This window comes from Canis lupus, chromosome 2 (genome assembly GCF_011100685.1).
Source record: "Canis lupus familiaris isolate Mischka breed German Shepherd chromosome 2, alternate assembly UU_Cfam_GSD_1.0, whole genome shotgun sequence".
Taxonomy (NCBI): Eukaryota; Metazoa; Chordata; class Mammalia; order Carnivora; family Canidae; genus Canis; species Canis lupus.
This window is the reverse complement of record NC_049223.1, coordinates 77,948,803-77,967,904: the sequence shown is the minus strand read 5'-3', so window position 1 is coordinate 77,967,904 and position 19,102 is coordinate 77,948,803. Positions and strand designations below refer to the sequence as shown.

Genomic DNA, 19,102 nt, shown 5'->3' with positions numbered 1-19,102 from the left:
TTTATTTACTTATTCATGAGAGACACACACAGACAGGCAGAGACACAGGCAGAGGGAGGAGCAGGCTCCTCTCTGGGAGCCCGATGTGAGACCTGGGATCAGGCCCTGGGCTGAAGGCAGACACTCAACTGCAGAGCCACCCAGGTGCCCCCTAATAAGTCAGAAAGGTGCTGTCAGTTGGCCCACCTTCTTGTCTATTCTTATTCTCACTCAGACACAGCACATTCCTCTCCCTTCTACACACTTGCTCTGCTCCTTCCCACCCAGGGCCTTCGCACATGTGTTTTATTCTCCCTGGAAGGTTCTTCTAGCCTCTCTTTACCTAAACAGTATCATATGCTTTACATCTCGGCTGACGGACACTTCCTCCAGGAAGTCTTCTGTGACTTGCCAGACTAATTCTGGCTTCTCATAAAGCATCACGTGTCTCTATGGAGCACTTATCACAGTTGCAATTATACATCGATTTGTGTGGTCGTTTGACTAATGCCAGTCTCCCTGGAACTCCCCAGAGGCAGGCATCTGTGGCTGGCTTTGTTGATTCCAGAACAGAGGGCCCTGCTACATCATAAGCACGCAATGAATAAAAGTGAAATGCATGCATGCATGGCATGATACTTCTTCAGGGGCACACCCTCCATTTCCTGATCTTCTGTAAACCCTAGGCTTCCACAGAGGCAGATGGAGACTTTGAGAAGAAAAGTGATTTGTCAAATCTCAGAGGAGTGCGCCGCTGAGCCAGGACCAAGAGAATCCAGGCTCCCTGACTAGGACACCCCGCCAGCCCGCTGGCTTGGGGTCCAAGCTCCACAGTGTGGGGAGGGATGTGCGAAAGACTGCCCGAGAGGGCCAAAGAAGGGAAGGCTTTCATAGGCCTGGTTTCTAACACACCTGGGCTCTAATCCAGGCCGCGAGCACCCTGGCGAGAAAAATGTGTTTTTCCCATGTTATGCCAGGCCCCGCCGACACCACATGCAAATGTATGCAAATTATGTGCAAACACAGTCTCTGGCTTGGAGGAGAGAAACCAAAAGCCTGGTACCAGGGGGAGCCATCTGAGATTAGACTAAGCTGGCCAGCCCTTCTGGCCATAAAGCTCTGACGCAACCCTTTTGGCCACAAATAAGGAGGAGGGGCATTAGCAGGTGGGAGCATCTCCCCCAGATAATGCCCCCACCCTCCTGTCTACCCATCAGCCCCAGGGGACTTGGGTGCTAGGAACGTTGGGCTATTTTTTCAGAAGTTGGGTTGCCCCCTGCCCACCCGTCCTCTGCACAGCTGTAAGAAGGGTCTGCTCTGAAGGTACCGCCCTTTGGAGGAGTCGGCAGTGGCTCCTCATGGCCTCACTCGGGTGTACTCCAAAACAGGGGCCACGGCCCACCTTCAGAGACAGATCTTGCAGGTCTGGAGGGCTTCAGCTTTTGCTAAGCTGATGCATCCCTGTCCTCGAGGGTCAGTGCAAGGATCCCCTGTGAAGCAGCTCCCCCGTCCCCTCACTGTCCCCAATTGGCATGGACCTCCACCCTCCTTGTGGCTCCCAGGATGCCGCCCACCAGGGAAGGCTGCTCCCTAAGGATCCGTCTCTCCCACTGTGCCGGGAAGGTCTCTGGAGCACATGACCCAAAGTGGGGGACGGTTTAGTGAGTGAATGAATGAAAGTGAGTGATGGAGGAGAAGGAGAGAAGAAGCGGAGCATCACTGATCTCTTCAGGAAAATCCTAGAAGGTCTGAGAGTGCCAGTGAGGCAGGAAGCTGTGGGCTGGGTAGATCTGGCCTCCTGCCCCGAGGTGCCCCTGAGGCCTGGAGCCCGGCCTTGGCTGACATCTTCCGTGGCTCCCGCTCCCCTTCTCTCCATCCCAGCATCAGCCTAATCGGCTGTCAGCGCCGGCCCTCCGTCCAGAAAGTGAGCTGTTCCTTGAAACCTCACAGCCTGTGATTAGATCTATGGCAGCTTTCTAAGCGGCTCAGTGGTTCCCATGGCAACCCAACTGGTACCCAACTGGCAGCGGGCCACCTGGAGGAGAGGGAGGGAGGAGGGAGACAGGTGTGGGGCGCTGCCTGAGGCAGGGAGAGGAAGAGGGAGATGCAGACAGGATGGAGACGGCAGGAGAGGCCGGGGAAGAGGGAAGGGCCTGGGTCACAGGGACCCCGGGGGTGAGTGGGGGTGAGCTGGAGAGGCCCCCAGACCCAGGAGAGGTCAGACAGGGGAGGTCCCAGAGGCTGTGAGGGCTTGCGGGAGCTGAGGGGGATGGGAGACAAAGAGGGGAGACGAGGAGAAAGTAGAGCTTGAATGGGGACCTGGGAAGGCTGAGGGGGGATGCGGTGGGGGGAGATGGAAGAAAGCCAGGGGGTGATGGCGGAAGGCAGACAGAGCCTGAGTGGGCTGAGGACAAAGCAGGAAGGCAGAGGCCCGCACGCTGGGGAAACCAAGGCAGACACCGGCACATATGTGGCCTAAGGAAGGAAACAGAGGGACACAGCCACTGTCCACGAGGTCCCTCTGCCTGTGACCTCAGCCCATCTCCAGGCTTGGGGCCTGGGGCCTTGCAGTGTCCGAAATGGGCCTGGCAGAGGACAGATCTGCTTGGCCTTCAAAAGGCAAAGGGGCCTCGTCCAAAAGCCCCCTGGGCTTAAGTGCCCAGGTTCGTGATGAGGCTGACATGGGCTTAGGTGGAGGGCGACACTGGCCTAGAAACACCTGCAGGCTGCCTGCCGGAGAGAACCACTCAGGCCTGTCAAGGCAAGACAGCCAAGAAGAGGTGCGGGACTGGGGGTCAGAAATTGGGGACACCCGGGTGGCTCAGCGGTTGAGCACTTCCCTTCAGCCCGGGGCGTGATCCTGGAGTCCCAGGATCGAGTCCCACGTCGGGCTCCCTGCATGGAGCCCGCTTCTCCCTCTGCCTGTGTCTCTGCCTCTCTCTCTCTCTCTCTCTGTCTTTCATGAATAAATAAATAAAATATTTTAAAAAAAAAAGAAATTCGAGAATTGCCCCAACTTTCAGCTCACTTGAGTGGCTCCTTGCAAAATGTTTGGGTCAGATTAGGCACCTGGTGGGAGTCCTTCACCAGTGAGTGACAGGAGCCCAGCTCAAAGCGGCTAAAGGCCAAATTGGCCTGAGGCACGGACCCAGCACTCCAGAAATGTGCCAGAGGACACACCTCCCCTCTACTTTCCTCTTCCTTTTATTCTCAGGCAAGCCCTTCCCTGAGGCAGTACGTGCTCACCAGCAGCAGCCCCAGGCTTACACCCTGTCTCAGCAGAGAGCCTCTTCCCCTCAAAGTGCCAGCAGAAGTCTCAGGGCTGAAGCTCACTGGGCAGGACTGGCTCCCCTGCCTGTACCTGGGATGACAATGACCCCTCCAGCAACTGGTCACATGCCAGGGACTGCTCTCGACACTTCCTATGTATAAACCCATTCAGTCCCCCAAAATGCCAGGACTACTCTCACCGCCACTTCGCAGACACGGAGACGGAGGCACAGAAAGCTCTATAACGTGTCCATGGCTCAGGCCTGGGTGAGTGGGACCTCCAGCCCCCACTCAGGCAGGTTGGCTTCCTTGTCCATATCCCAAAGGGCACAGCGTCAACTGGAGGGCTCGGAGAAGCAGATCCCTGATTCCGGGGGTGTGGGCTGGGTCCAGGAATAGCTGCTGCCATCTGCAGACCACGAACTACCCCCAGATGCTTCTCAGGAGCCGCTTGGCTCAGCTGCTCGAACCAATCACGGTGGCTCTGATTTGCCACACCTGAGGCCCACAGCCACCCCAGGTGTTCCGGAGGTGGGGGACCCATGCCTCAGCCTCGAGGACCAAAGATGAGGAGGACAAAACACAGGATGAACAGAGTTTCTCTGTTGGTATCTCCCCCGCCCACCTGTGCCTCAATCTCTTCATCTGTGATTCGTACCTACCTCATTGGATCATTGTGAGGATGAAATTAGAGGAGGCCAGTAAAGCACAGCAAGCACCCAGTGAAAATTAGATACACACTTCATGCACGTTAGCATGAACACACGCACATATATTGACCCCTGTGACAAGGACGCAGAATCCCCCAGCCCCACACATGCAAATACACGTGAGGATGCAAACATAGAACCCACAGCACAACTTCAAGCACACGGGCACATGGAAAATCTCAAGGACACACGGGACACGTATGTGAACAGAAATGGACACGCGCAAGACCTTTGCACACACAGTGAGTTGGCCCCTCCATGGATCCTGTCCGCGTCCACTGCTGCTGGACGCTCCCCCAAGTAAGCTCTCCTCAGTGGGTCTCAAGAGGAGGCAGGTCAGGCACAGGGCCACATCACTGTCAAGAGCCAGACATTTCAATCAATCAGAGTTAGATTTGTGACCTTCCCCAACAGTTGCTAGCAGGGTGACCTTGAGCAAGCTGCTTAACCTCTCTGAACCCATTTCCACCTTCATCAAACGGGCATGACACGTACCTACGTCCAAGGGTTGTAGTGAGACTAAGTGTGTGGGCTACAGGAGGTGCTCCGGGAGGGCTGGCCACGCGCCGCACTGTTTTATCACAATAAGCATCTCTAGTTTCTCCAGACGTGGGGAGGAATCTGAGCAAATTTGGACAAACAGCCAGGCCTGGGTCAGCCTCTGAAGCTGCAGCAGAACCGGGTTCTCCCTCCTGCCGCCGCGGCAGTGGGAGCAGCCGCAGTGCCAACCCACTCTACCCTCCCAGAGCTGCAGCGTGCCCAGCAGGGCTGAGAGCTGTTGACAGCTCTCCCTGAGGCTCAGAGCCTCCCCTGCAGCTCCGAGTGGCAGGGCAGTGTTTAGAAATTACAACAATCTGTAATTTGTATTCAGTGGCTTGTGTAAATGTATAGGATCCATATTAGCTGTGGGCAGACATGACCCACACTGCAGAATGGCCTTCTCTGTGGGCAGCAGCAAGGAGCCGGGCTTGGTAAGTCTGCCTGAAGTCACCCGTCACCGCTTCGCAGTCGAGGACAAGAGGGTATGAGGGCCAAGACAGCATCCAAGGCAGCTCTCCAAGATTCTCCATGGCCAGACCCCAGCTCCTGCATCCCCCTCTTGCTACCCTCTTCCACCGTCCCCAGCAGTCAACCCAAGTGGTTAAGAACTTGGGCGTGGGAACCAAACAGACCTGGATTCCAATCCTGGCTTCACCGCCCCCTCCCCACATGGCCTTGGATGAGTCACGACACCTTCATTTCCTCTTCTGTAAAGCAGAGCAAGTCTCAGAGACGTCAGAGAGATGCCCTACGGGTTGGCATGTAACAAGTGCTCAATAAACAGCCCTTAGGATTTTCTACCAGTTTGCAACCCTCATTAGGTGCTGCCCTCTCTTCACCCTTTTCTTTTTTTTTCCAGAAACACCACTGAGCCTTGGTTCCAAGTCAACCATCACCCACTGGCACCTGCAAGCACCACCTGGCACAGACTCAAGAAACAACAGTGGCAGCATCTGCCCCATAAGATGTATGACTCACTTCTGTTTTTTAAATACACTGATCATTAAACTGAGATCCACGATGATGGGGCATCTGTCCTGTCTCCTGTTGTGCCCCCAGCTCCTAGGACAGTGCCTGACACACAGTAGGCACTCAACAAATATTTGGTGACCAATGGATATATTTGTCCATTCACTCATTCTGTAAACATTATTGGCATCTACTGTGTCTCAGACACTGAGCACAGACAGAAATGAAGCACAATCTATGGGGAGAGGGGAACATGGAGGCAAAGATAAAGTGTAAGGTGACAGTTCCTCCAAAAGGCCCAGCTGTTCTCACAGGCCCAGTCTTGGCTTTGACCCTGAGGAGATACTTGTGGTGCTTTTGAAAGTCACCCCTTCCCAGATTATTTATTCATTCAAAACGTATCTGTTACCCAGTCTCGGGTAACAGTGATGCCAGAAAGCCTAACTAGGTACTCTCCCTTTTAAGAACTTTTGAGAACAGATAATCCAGATCATTCCATCTGCTGTCCTATACCCTAGAATTATTATGAACTGGTTAATAAGTACATAACCCAGGTGTTTTGTTCATGAGAGTCGCTATGTCCCATCTGCTCCCCATCTCTCTCTAAAACTGGCACAAGAGTGTGGAGAGGGCTCTTCCTGAAATGCCTAGGCCCCACTTACTCCAGGATCTGCAGACTATCCCTGCTTAAGCTCTAATTAGCTTCCAGCATGCGCTTGGGCTGTTCATGCAAATTAACCTCCCTCCCTAACAGCTGTCACAAAAGATAGTGTTCAGTCTAAAGTCCTGAGGCTGGCATTCAACAACAATGAACAATCTGGCTCCAGCGATGGATGGATGGATGGATGGATGGATGGATGGATGGATGGATGGATATATGAATGGATGGGTGGGTGGGTATATGGATGGATGGGTGGGCATATGGATGGATAGACAGATGAATATATGGATGGATGGGTGGGTAAATATATGGATGGATGGGTAGATGGGTATTTGGATGAACGGATAAAATATTAATACTCTCCTCACTTCTCCCATCTGATGAGTCCACCCCTCTGGTCATGAAAACCTGCAATATCTGGCCCAACCCTGGACAGGTAGGTGAATAGATGGGTCAGTGAGTATATGAAATGTTAACTTCCTGATCGCTTCCCTCTCAGTTGACCTACCCCTCTAAGCATGAAAACCCATGCACAATTGCCTTGAGGGTTCCCCACAAGCCACTTACCCAAAGCCCCTGGAGAGTAAGCCTCCAATATTTCTCCGTCAATGAGGGGCCCCGAGTCAGCAACATCTAGTGAAATTAGTGAAACAATACAGATAAACCCTCATTCATCTACTCATTCATTTTGTCCACAGTTACTAAGCACTGAGTATGTGCTAGGTGCTGTTAGGCACAGATTAATAAACCAACCTCTTACTAGCTTCAGGAACCTGACCAGGGTCAGCAGAAGAAACAAAGGCCTGCACATTCTCATACAGAAGTTTGGATTTACACATTTATGCAAAATGCCCAACCCCTTCCCCCCACCCCCATCCCAGTTAGACCTCCCCAATCCAACCCCAGTAAGGGTACCTCTACCCAGAGACATTAGATGAACCCATGGGAAGAGGGTCAGGTCATAGTTATGAGGTGAGGTTGATTCCCATTGGCTTCAGTTTGGTTCCATTCTACAAATGTCCTCCAAAAGCTCTTCTATGCCCAGTTTGTAGGATAGAAGATGGGCTCCTGCATGTGGGCCTTCCCAGAAAAACGGCAGAGCAGTGGGAAAAGTCTCAGCTACAACTAGACACAATAATCCAAGTGGGGCTCCTCCGGGACTGGGGCTATGTTTGAGTCATGTCTAGGTCCTCATGCCCAGCACACTATAGTATATGGTAAGTGTTCAATACAGATTTGAAAAATGAATGAATCTATAATTCTCTCCTTTGAACTTCACCAGACCCACCCTAAAAAAAGTCAACATGGGAATTTTTATTCCAACTTCAGAGACGCCAGTGATGCTTCTCCAGAAAGAAGGAGGATAAGGATGATAAGGGGACTCGAAATGAGATTGGGGTAGGGGTAGAGTTTCTCTGGAGTAGCTCCTTTGCACTGGATCCTCAGGCAGGAAGACCACAGGCAGGCCTATGAGTCCAGATTAATGGTGACTCATGTCTAGAGTGAGCAAGCTGGTGAGGGTCCAAGACCCTGACTTCTGAGCCTGCAAATCTTCACCCAGTTTCCTGACATCCTTGTTCATGCCCAATTTTGTTTTCCTAGATTTTGAGTAAATCAATGAAAAATGCTGCTCTTTCTTAACTCTGGGCCAGGGAACTCAAGAAAGAGCTGAAAATTTATACTGACCCTTTGTAGGGAGTACTAGCAGCCGGAAGCAAATGCAGAAAACCATAAGGGCAAGGGAATCAGGAGCCCCAAGCAGCTTGGTGCTAAAAGAGCTGACCAAAGTTGAACATTTACCTTATCTTTAAAACAGGACCATTGTAGCAACCCATGTGGTACACGTGAAGATTCTCCATAGAAGGGAAGTGATTTTTGCTTGTGTTTATTTTGGGGTGAAAATTAAATGGAATGATGAAAGGAAGGCACTTAACCCAATTCCTGGCACATGGCTGGCACCTCATACTTGCAGAATCTCCAATATAGGGGCAAGTGTCTGAGAAAATAGAGAGATCTGAAGAATGATGGTAAGGATGGTGATGATGACAATGGCGATGAGTATGATGACAGAGGTGGTAATGATGATGCTGGGAGGTTGGCAAGAGGATGATGATGTCGGGATGAAGGGGATGATGTTGGTTATAATGATGGAAGCAATGATGATGTTGAGATGAAAAGGATGATGATGTTGGGATGAAAGTGATGATGTTGGCTATAATAATTGTGGTGGTGATGATTTGGGTACTAAGGGATGATATGGTTATGATGATGGAGGTGGTGATGATGATGTCTGGATGAAGAGGATGAAGATGATGGAGGATGGTAGCAGGAAGAAAGAATAAACCTGTACTGAGCACCTACCTTATTACAGGTTAGGATCTCCTCTAGACGTTTTCTGGACACTATTGTACTGAATCCTTATCTTGACCATATTGTTTGCCTATTTCACAGATGAGGAACCAGAAGCTCAGGAAGGTTCAGTGACTTACCCAAGATCATACATCACAATTCCAGGTCTGTCCAGCTGTGAGACATTAGCTCTCAACCTGAACCATCCTTAGTGAGTGAGATGTAGTGAGATGTAGACAAAGTTGTTCCAGAATCCAAGCTGTGGTCTCTACCCAGAAAGAATTTTTTCTGACCTACCATTCTCTGCCACTTCCTGATCCACTCGATTCATCCACTCAGCCTTGGGGCTGGGGACACTGGAGTGGCTCACACAGTTCCTTTCTCACAGGGACCTTGGGGTGGTATCAAGTGAGTTGGGGAGAGCACCGCATGAACAATTAACTACAAAACTGGGTGATGAGAACCGCTCTCAGGGCAACAGAAGCATCAAGAGGGACTATCATTCTTCCAGGAACAGGCACAGAAAATTTCACAGAGGAAGTGACTTTGGGCTGGTTTCTAGGGAGGAGTAGAACTGTGAGGATAAAGTGAAAGTGTCAGAAGGAGCTGCCTGAGTGAAGGCATGAGGGAGGAGAAAATTGATCCAGAGTACGATGTGGCCAGAATAGAAGGACCCTGGCGAGGTAGGAAGGGGCTGGCCTTTGAAAGGGAAAGGGTCCTGAACGCCAAGTGAGGCAATTAGGCTTTCCCCAGAGGCCATCGAGATCCCTGAAGAGTCCAGCTGGGGAGCAGGATGATCAGGTTTGTGTCTTCCAAAGGCCAGTGCTGGTGGCAGTGGTGTGGAGAGTGGGTTAGGCAGGGGTGGGCGAGAAGGCGTCTGTTGAGAGGCCTGGAACAGATCCGGGCAGAGGTGACACAAGACGGCTGGAAACACTGGCTTGTGTGTATCCCCATCCCTGCTCTGCAGCACCACCACCTCCTCTTATTTGTCTTTCCTTCAACAAAGATGGGCTCCTTCCCAGGAGGAGGCATCAGATACTGGCTCAGAACCTGAGTTCTCAAGAGAGACCAGGTTCTGCCATTTAGCAGCTGAGTGACCTTAGCCATGCCACATAACCTCTCTGACCCCCACTTTCCTCTTCTGAAAATTGGATCATTGAAAGGTTGAGTAGATGAGCATATGAAAGGGATCAGTCCAGTGCCTGACATAAAACCAGCACTTGGTAAATGCTGGGGATTATCCCCATTTGATAAATGAAGAAGCCAAGGTCCAGAAATGTGCTGTGACAAAGTTTCGCAGCTCAAGAGCATCCAAGCCAGGGGCCCAGGCCAAGGCTTCCCACTCTCTCTGTGCCTCAGTTTTATCACATGTCTCTTGTAAATGGCCTCCCCTCAATATCCTGCCCTGTACATTGGGATCAGGGGCCATAAGGAGTCAGGGCAAAGAAAGTAGCTAATGGGCCAAGAATGAGAAGTAGAGGCAGCCCCAGTGGGGCCCAGGGGCTATGGCCGGTTCTCTTTCACTCTCCATTCATGTCCTCCACTGTCGTCTGGTCTTGATTATGAAATCTGGCCCTGACTCCTTCAACAGGGAAGCATCGCTGGGCACAGGAGGGGCCCTCTCGTCCCCCACCTTCCTGCAGGGCAGATAAAGCTCCCCTACCCAGGAGCAGAGCCTTTGTGAGCAGGACTTCCCTGGGACCCAAGATGAGAAGCCAGTCCAAAACTGCTCTGACTCGGGGATCAAGCATTCTGGGTTCGAGTTCTGACTCTGCCTCTAATTCACAGTGTGACCCAGATATTCCCTCCTCCTCGGGAACCTAGTGTCCCCAACTCAAAGTGAGTGGGTTGGACGCTGAGCTTCGTAAGGGTCCTCTCAGCCACATCCCACAGTCCCTTCCACCTTCGTTCCACCCCGTCCCTCCTCTCCTGCTCTCCCTGGTTCATCCTCCCAGCCTCCGGCCTGCCCCCTGTTCCCATGGTCTCAAGGGCCACAGACCGCAGGCGACCAGCACCAAGCATCTCCTCGGCTGGCAACAGCCCCACTCACGAGCAGGATGCCTCCCGAGCCCTCCCACCCAGGGTCAGCAGCACCCCAAGGAAAGCCCCCTGGCCCTGTCTGAATTGACTTCAGAGGTTGCCCGGAGCCAGGATTTAAAAATACAAGTGCCCATGTATCCTGAGTGCCGAGTGCCCACACGGCCCGCGCTGCCCACTTCACAGATGCCGTCACGGCCACCGTGGGTGGCACAAAGGGAACAAGGTGGGTGGGGAGTCCAGAGAGGCCCGGGGGTGGCCAGTGAGGGGGACGGACCACAGAACAGGGCTGTCTACACCGTCTGGCCGTCCCCACTTCTCTGGTCTCCAGGGAGAAGCAGGCCCACTCTGTGCAGACTCCCAGGGTCACGGGCTCGAAAGTCTGACATACGTGGAGTCCAATCCTGGCTTGGCCACGGACCGGCCGTGTGACTCTGGGTAGGTCACTTGCCCCCTCTGGGCCTCAGCGCCATCTGTATAATAGGGGTAATAAAGGAACATATGTCACGGGGCTCTCATGAGAGCTAGTGGGGATGACACATGGAAGGGGCCCGAGCACAGCCCGCCAGAGCCACGGTAGTTGTCTCCTCGGTTGTCACTGTCATTTCTGGGGTGGGGCTGCTCGCTGCAAGGTCTCGATCAGGGAGCAAAGGAGAGAGAAGGGACGGAATGCCCTGGCTCCACTGTCTCACCCACATCCGGAACCCCAAAAGTCCAGGCACGCCCGGCATCAGCAAGGATGACAGTGAAGCCCATCTTCCTGTGGACAAACAGGTGAGTCAGGGCCCAGAGAGAGACGGTGCCCTGCTCAGGCTGCTGGAACCGATGAGCGTCGGAACTGGGCCTCGCCTCCAAGACGGAGGAGACATAGCACCCCTGGAACTGCGAGGGCCCCTAGGGCTTCCCCAATCCACCCCTCTTCAGTTTTCCCGAAAAAGAAACTGAGGCTGGGAGAGGGGAACAAATTTGTTCAATTCATGAGAGCTGGACCCAAGCTAGGATTCCTGGCCCCTGACCCGCACCGTCCCACTCCGTCCCAGGGCCTCGCCCTCCCCTCTCCTGCCCCATCCTCCCCGATGGTCTCAGACCCAGGGGGCCACTGAGCAGCGTGGGAGCAGGAGCCTGGTCCTGCCCCAGAGACTTCCACTGCGACCTGGGGGCAGGGGCTGGGGGTGCTACTCTGCTCCCCAATCCCACCAGAGCCGGCTACATCCTTACATAACCTGCTCCGAGTTACATAATCTGCTGCTGCTTCATTCCGGAATGGGAGCTCCGGGAGCAGATTCTAGCGTGGGGAGAGACTGTGAGCTGCCTCCGTGTGAAAACAGGGTCATTACCAGCACTCGGCTCCAGTGCCAGCTAATGGCCTTCCCGCCACGGCCTGGAGCCCGCCAACCTCCTCCCGGCCCCCGGGGAGTGGGAAGGCCCAAGTAGGACCTGAGCCCCAAGCCGGGGCGGGGTGCGGAGGAGGTCACTACCCGGAGGTGGGGGTGGGGTAAGTCCCAACCCCAGGCTGCGTCCTGCTGCTCCAGCCTCCAAACAGGCACCAGCGCCCAGACTCCACAGCCCCGGACAAGCATATATCAGCCCTGAAGAATGTCCTGGAGGGCAACCTAAGGGAGACACATTTGGGGGCCACGGGCTCTAGAATCTCAGGCCTGAGTTTGAGTTGGATTATCTCCGTCATTAGCCAAGTTACTGCACATCAATTTGCTTCCCCGCATCTTGGTGTCCTTATCTGGGAAATGGGCCTAAAAGAAATTGGCCTCATTGGTTCCCGCTCGTATTAAATGGCATCCCGATGCACACATGCCTGGTGCAAGATGAATGCCCATTTGGCAGATGAAGAAAACGGAGGCCCAGACAGGTGACGTGACTTTAGGGGGTACATCTCACCCGGGAGCAGCTGAGCCATGCGTAAGACAGAGGCGAGCCCACCTGTGCCAGGCGCTCTGCGTATACTGACTGGGCTTCTCTCAAAAACAGCTCTGTGGGGTCGGTCCTGCTATTCCTCCCCTCCGACAGGTGAAGAACCCAGGCTCACAGGAGTCCAGGCACACATCCGGGAAGCGGCAGATCCAGGACTCGAACTCAGACCAGTGGCTCCAGTGCATGGCAGCCAGCGGCAGGTGAGCAGACGCAAGTCTGGAGTGATGACCCAACGGCTCTCAGGTCCTCCAGAAACAGCCTCTGCCGCTGCTGTGCTGCGTGACCTCGGCCAAGCCAGCCGACCTCTCTGGGCTCTCACCTCCCCTCCGAAACTGGAAGCCCGGTCCCTGGGCTCACCATTACCAGGGTTATTGTGAGGACACATTAAGATAACGAGTTGGAAACTGCTTTTCAGCGGAGAAAGTACGGCCCAGCTGCGCGGCTCATCACTCCCCCAGTCCCCGCTCCCTCCGACTCAGCAGGAACCGCCTAATGGAGGGACACCAGGGGCCTCTCAGCATCTCGGGCTGTTCAAACAAACACATCTCCCCTCCGCTGCCCCGCTCTGGGCCCCCTGGGATACCGAGGCGAAGCTCTCAGCCTGTCCTCTGGCCTGTCTCTGTAGCGCTGGGGCGGACCAGCTGGACACCTGAGTCACCACCTTCCTGCCTTTCTCTAAAAGGACATTCCTTCTAGCTGAGCCCCTGCTACCCGCCTCATGGGCACCTCACACTTAATCCTGGCGATGACCCCCTAGGAAGCTGGAATTCATCTCCCTCGTTTCACAGAGGAGGGTGCTAAGGCCCAGAGGGGTGAAGTCATTTGCTGAGTCACACAGCTGTCAACCCCATGGAGCCGGGATTCAAATCTCTACCCTGGCTGCGGAGTTCAAATTCTTAACTGCCTCGCCAACCCAGCTGGCAATGAAACAGGTCGTGCTGTGCCCATTTCTCAGGGGAAGAGACCTGCTGCTCCAAAAGGTTAAAGCACTTGCCCCCGAAGCCCAGAAGAAGGGCCAGGCTGCAAACTCAGGGTTGGCTCCTGCCCTGCCGCTCTGTGTCTTGACCAGGATGCACAGGTGAGAGCCGCGCAGTCAGCCTTCAGCGAGCCCGGCCGGGTGGACACCAGGAGTGTGGACAAAGAAGTGGAAGTAAAGAGCTTCCTCTCCTTCCAGGCAGACTGCCCACACAGGCCAAAGGAGTGTCAGAGCTGAGATCGGGCCTAGCCATGCCCGCCTTGGACCTCGGTCTCCCCAAGGGGTACAAGGAGCGCCAAACCCTGGGTTGGCTCGGGACACCCCTTAAAGCCCCTCCAGCTGCAGCAGGCTATGTCCTGAGCAGAAGTCCCCAAACCTGGCCACTCACCAGGATCCCCTGGGAACTTGTTACACCCCCAAACACCAGGCCACACCCCAGAGAGTCTGATTGAGAAGGACCGTATTCTTTATATCCACCACTTTATATCCACCTCCCACCCCCACACGCCCACCCCAAGCTGCTGGCATCAGCCAAGTCTGAGAATCGCAGGCTAGGATAATTCTCTCGAGGCCCAGGTGGACCCTAGCATCCCCCGCCTGTCCTCAGAGTTCACACCCAGGGGTGAGGTGGTCCTCAGGGATCCGTGGTGATCCGAGGTAGGTCAGAGCTGGCATCGAGGGGTCTCTAATGTAGGGTCTCTCACAGCTCAGAATCAGGGCTTGGTTAGAATTCTGGATGTGTTGGGGTTCGGCCAGGACCTTGAGATGTTCCCACGTTCTTATCTGACTAATTCTTCAGTTAGCAAATATTGATTAGCAGCTACTATGTGTCAGGCACTGTTTTGGGCGCTGGGGGTGCAGCAGTGAGTAAAACAGTGTCCTTCCTTTTGAGACACTTCTGTGCTGCTGGCGAGGATGGTAGTAAAGCAGCTCAGACTGGACAGCCCTCTGCAGCTTCCTAAATCTTCCAGCATCCACGACCCCTTGCCTCTGACCCTCATCGTGAGCTGGAAGCTTAGCCCTCGTTTTACAGAGGAGTCACCAAGGCTCGAAAGCCATTTCAATAGCCTGTCTCCTCAGCCTAGGCAAGCAACGCCCGCCAAGCCTCCCAGCCAACCCTGTGTGTGTCTACCTCCGAACGAACTTTCCCTGTTGCCACGGCAACCCCCCTGGGGAGGCCTGTCCTACTTTGCATCCCTGGCAGAGAGCAAGGGCCTCACTCCACCCCCTAAGACAGAGAGATGGGGTTTATCCCACTCACGGGGACGACTGGTCCCACTAGGGACGGACTGGACTCCCTCAATCAGACATCCAATCAATGCCAAGCAGCATCAGTGATGCACTGGGGACAAAGGCGGGCTCGGGGACAGGAGAAGCAAAAGGTGGTGGTCCCTATCATTAGAGAGCACGCTGCCCACCTGGGGAGGGTGACAAATGCAACAGTGCCAGGGATGGTGTAGCAGGATGCTAGGTGCAGTTCGGGACCTTCCCGTGTATGAACTCAAATAATCTTCCCATTAACTCTTGCAGCAGGGCTCGATATTATCCTCACTTTACAGACGAGGAAGCTGAGGCTCCGAGAGGCTAGGAGACTTGCCTGAGGTCACACCGCTGAGAAGCAGCAGGTCCAAAAGTAGGGCTCAGGGAGATAGCAAGCCACTCTGGAGGTGCTCAGGGGAGGGGCCCTAAGTCCATCCGACTGGTCCGGCACAGGGCCAGCATCTGTCCTCAAGAGTGATCTCGACAAGAGGAGATGGGGGTAGGGACGGGAATACAGTGGGGTGGGGGCCCTATGAACCACATAACCATCGGGGAAGAGCCAGCACTGCCCGGACGGAGGGCTTGGTTCTCCTCTCTCTGCCTGCTGGGGCTCAGCTGAGACTTGGGATCTGTGAGATGTGGGAAAAGAAAACGCAGGAGAAGGTGGTCAGCTCCAGGGAGACGGGCTCCGGAGCCACAGGGCACTGGTCCCCGAAAAAGCTGCAGCGCTCCTGGTGGCTCCCAAGGAGGGCAGCTTGGGGCAGGCGTGCACAACTCGCCACGTGCCCACCTTCACACCCGTGGGCAAAACATCCCTACGTTCACACTCCCATGAGAAGAAAAGACCCCGGAGAGGGACTGGCTTAATTCTTGCAGCGCCTACAAGAACGGGCTTGCACGGCCACGTTAGTACAGTGGTTACGAGTACACACCGTGGAGCTGACTGCCTGGGTTTACACCCCAGCCCTCCTACGTCCTAGCTATGGGAACTTGGGCATGGGATGAACCTCCCTGAGCCTCAGTTTCCACATCTGTGAAATGGGGATAATAATACAGATCTCCGTATATGTGTGTGTCATATAAGGGCTCAATGAGTTAACACGCCTAGTTCCCAGTGCCTGGCACCTAGCCTGTCAGCTGTCAGCCCTTGTGATTATCTCCATGGCACGTGGATGCACACAGCTCTGCATTTTTACACAGGCAGGTGCGAGGGGGTGTGCAAGCCTGTGCACACCAGGAATGCACACCCATGACCAAATGCTGGCTCATGTGTAAGTCTCCCCGCTTATGGAGACCTGAAAGGACACCTGCTAGGAGTGGGAAAGGCAGAAGCAGCCGAGCGCAAAGGCTCAGGATGTGGACACCTGCTGCGCACCTGCAGGGAGGTGAAGGCGCATGTGAGGCGTGTCTTCAGGTGTGCGCACCTGGGCCTGGGCATGTGGTGGGCACACACAGGTGCATGGTGGAGGCTGATACATACTACAGAGATGGGCTTTGAGTTTTTCCCCTGGAACCACTGTGATGCGAACAAATCTCAGCCCTGGGAATCACAGATCCATGGGCAGGAAAGAAAAACAGGTGCTCGAGACATAAGCCTCCTCCCACAGGCAACCCTCCCCCCCCCCCCCCACAGTGTTAAAGCCACAGTCAGGGAAGAGAAGCCTGGTGAAGATGAAAGTGGGGAGCCTGCAGAGGGGGAGCCAAGCCACTGAGTGCTTCTGTTTTCCCAGACAAGAGACTGTCCCCCAGGAAGTCACGTCCTCTTGGGAAGTACTCAAAGGCCTGGCCAGGCCCCAGCCCACTGTCAACCAATTAGGAAACCCATCTTTGGGCAGCCTAGTGGCTCAGTGGTTTAGTACCTGCCTTGGGCCCGGGCGTGATCCTGGAGGCCTGGAATAGAGTCCCACGTTGGGCTCCCTGCATGGAGCCTGCTTCTCCCTCTGCCTGTGTCTCTGCCTCTCTCTCTCTGTCTCTCATGAATAAATCAAAATAAAATCTTTAAAAATAAAAAAGGAAACCCACCTTCTAGGGCAAGAAGAATCCCACCCATCCCTACCACTGCCTTGGGTCTTACTCGGAGAAAAAAGAGTTAAAATAAAAGCTTGCTTAGCAAGATCCCTCTTGGGAAATTGCCCTGAAGTGAAGCCTCCCCACCTCCCAGGGTGTGAGGAATAGGGGAAGGGGGGTGTCTGGGCCTCAAGCTACCAATAATTAGTCAAGACTACAAGCCCAAGTAGCACAGGGGGAAATAGCTCCTGAAATGAGGGAGACTTCTGCTTATTCAGCACTTCAGAGTATTCAAAGGCATCATCTTATAAAACTGCATTGCACATCCCTGTGGTTCAGAGAGGTTCCATGACTTGCTCAACGCCCCTCAGTGCTTCATCTGTAAAGCTAAGACTTGGCCTCTTGTCTGACTCCACATCCTGTGGCATTTTCTTTACACCACAGCACGGCCCAAACGTAATAATGCAATATATCGACGGCCCTGTTAGTAATAAAACAGCATAGGGACTGCTCCCAGGGAGCAACGTGGGGCAAAACCTAAAAAGCAGAAAATGGGGACTCATTTGTGCAGTTCCTACTCCAAAGGTCATAGGAGAAAGGAGGGCTTGGATGGCCTTGGTGCCGAGGAAAGGCTTTGTGGAGGATGAGGGGCTTTCTCGTGGGCTTTAAAGAATGAGGATGAGTGGGTTTGCATAAATTGTGAGTTGTGGGGGATTTCCAGACAGGGGACGTCATGAGCAAAAAGACGGAAACTGGGAGCTTGGGGTGTTGGCACTGGGAGGGGCGGGGGGAGGCAGGGATGGGCATGTGTTGATCTGGATAGGAGAACACCTGCTTGGCCGCAGGGGAGGTGGATGGTCGGGGAGCGGAGCTGGACCAGGTGACCCAACCATGAACTTCCTCTCATGTTCAGCCCAAGGTGTGCAGGGCATTCAGCAGGGACTTAATATCTTTCTGAATGACTGAATGGATGGATGCATGGATGCATGATGAAGGATGGATGGATGGATACACGATGATTGGATGGAGGGATGGCCTGGAAAATTATATGAGGTAGAGGTGAGTTGATGGCAAGAGCCCTGGGCTGGGAACCGGGAGCCTGAAATTCAGGTCCCTTTTCTGCCACGTGTCTCTGGGCCTCACTTTCCCTACCTGTAGAGTCCAGGTGATTCTCGAGGGTCCTCCACACATGACAGTCTGTGATTTGGGAGACAGAAGCAGGGGCTCAGGCCGGAAAGCCTACTATTCATGTAGACCGGGGATGGGGGCAGCTGGCGGCAGGGGCTGCGCCCTACAGGAGACAAGGCAGACACCAGGGAGGAGAGGCAGGTTCCGGCCTGCCTCTGCCACTTCTCTGCTAGCGCGTCCCCTCCCTAGACCCCAGCAGATGCCGCCCGGGATTCTAGGGCTCTGTGAGACTTGTCTGAGGGACCCAATCTATAGAGTGAGGAGCCCAGCCCCATCCCTCCCTCACCCCACTTAGGAGGTTAAAGCAACTTGGGAAAAGCACTTATTTCTGGGCTCCTGGAATTACCCTTCGTTTTCCTGGCAGATAAATGGGGCAAAACAGAAGATACTGATGCATTTAAATGGATCGAGGCAGGCGGAAGTTTATAAGATTTGAATACACTTTTTGGCTGCCTCTGAATATTCATTTGCCCACGGGCAGCCAGATCCCTGGGCCTAGCGGGAGGTTATCTGAGGTTGGGGGAAGGGAGGCACACAGACAGGGTTGGCAGGAGTCCCTGCTCGGCAGGCTCTAGGGAGCTAACTGCGCTTCTCCACCAGTTAAAATGTCACAGGCTCAGAGTAAATTCTGGGGGTTGCTACACCCCATGGTTACTGTTGCCATAGCAACTGCCTCCCTGTAACCATGTGTCCCAGCAGATCACAGCGGATAAGACCGGTCTGGAAGGTGAATGATGAGGAACCGGCCCCGGACTCCACTGGGCCCCCAGGACTCGGAAGTCTGCCTTGGAATTCCAGAATCCGCCCGAGGCTGTTCAAACATCCCTGAGATTCTGAACCGGAGCCCAGAGTTCTGGAACTAGCCTGGAGTTCCAAAATCTGTCCTCAAATTCCAGGATACTTTCCGCAAGGGCCAGAACCCGCTCTAGCTGTCCACAGACTAGCCCTCACTTCTGGCAGTCTGGGCACATCTGCAGGCCGCCCCACCAAACTCTAAGACTCGCCCCTAGAGAGACGTGCCCTTCAATTCTGATCTCCCCATAAGAAGCCGATTCTTCCCAGGAGCAGGTTGTCCGTCTGAACTGGGAGGACTGTGGAGCACTCAGGGCTCATGCTGAGGAAGGGGGTCGGGGAGGAGGCTTGGGGTTGAGGGGATTGACCCCGTCCTCATACCCAGGAAGTGCACACACCACTCCAGACGTGTGGGCACATGCCAGCCTTCACGGT

General features: G+C 54.2%; 1 protein-coding gene and 1 long non-coding RNA gene across 6 annotated transcripts in view; one reads left to right on the top strand and one right to left on the bottom strand.

Annotated features, from left to right (window-relative positions):
- Window positions 1–19,102, bottom strand: part of LOC119870456 — a 186,438-nt gene that overhangs the window by 43,484 nt on the left and 123,852 nt on the right. The gene's annotated exons all lie outside the window — the stretch shown is intronic.
- Window positions 2,042–5,513, top strand: LOC119876081. Its single transcript, XR_005356092.1, has 3 exons — window positions 2,042–2,154; window positions 3,194–3,516; window positions 5,359–5,513. It is a non-coding gene; the product is annotated as an uncharacterized LOC119876081 (long non-coding RNA).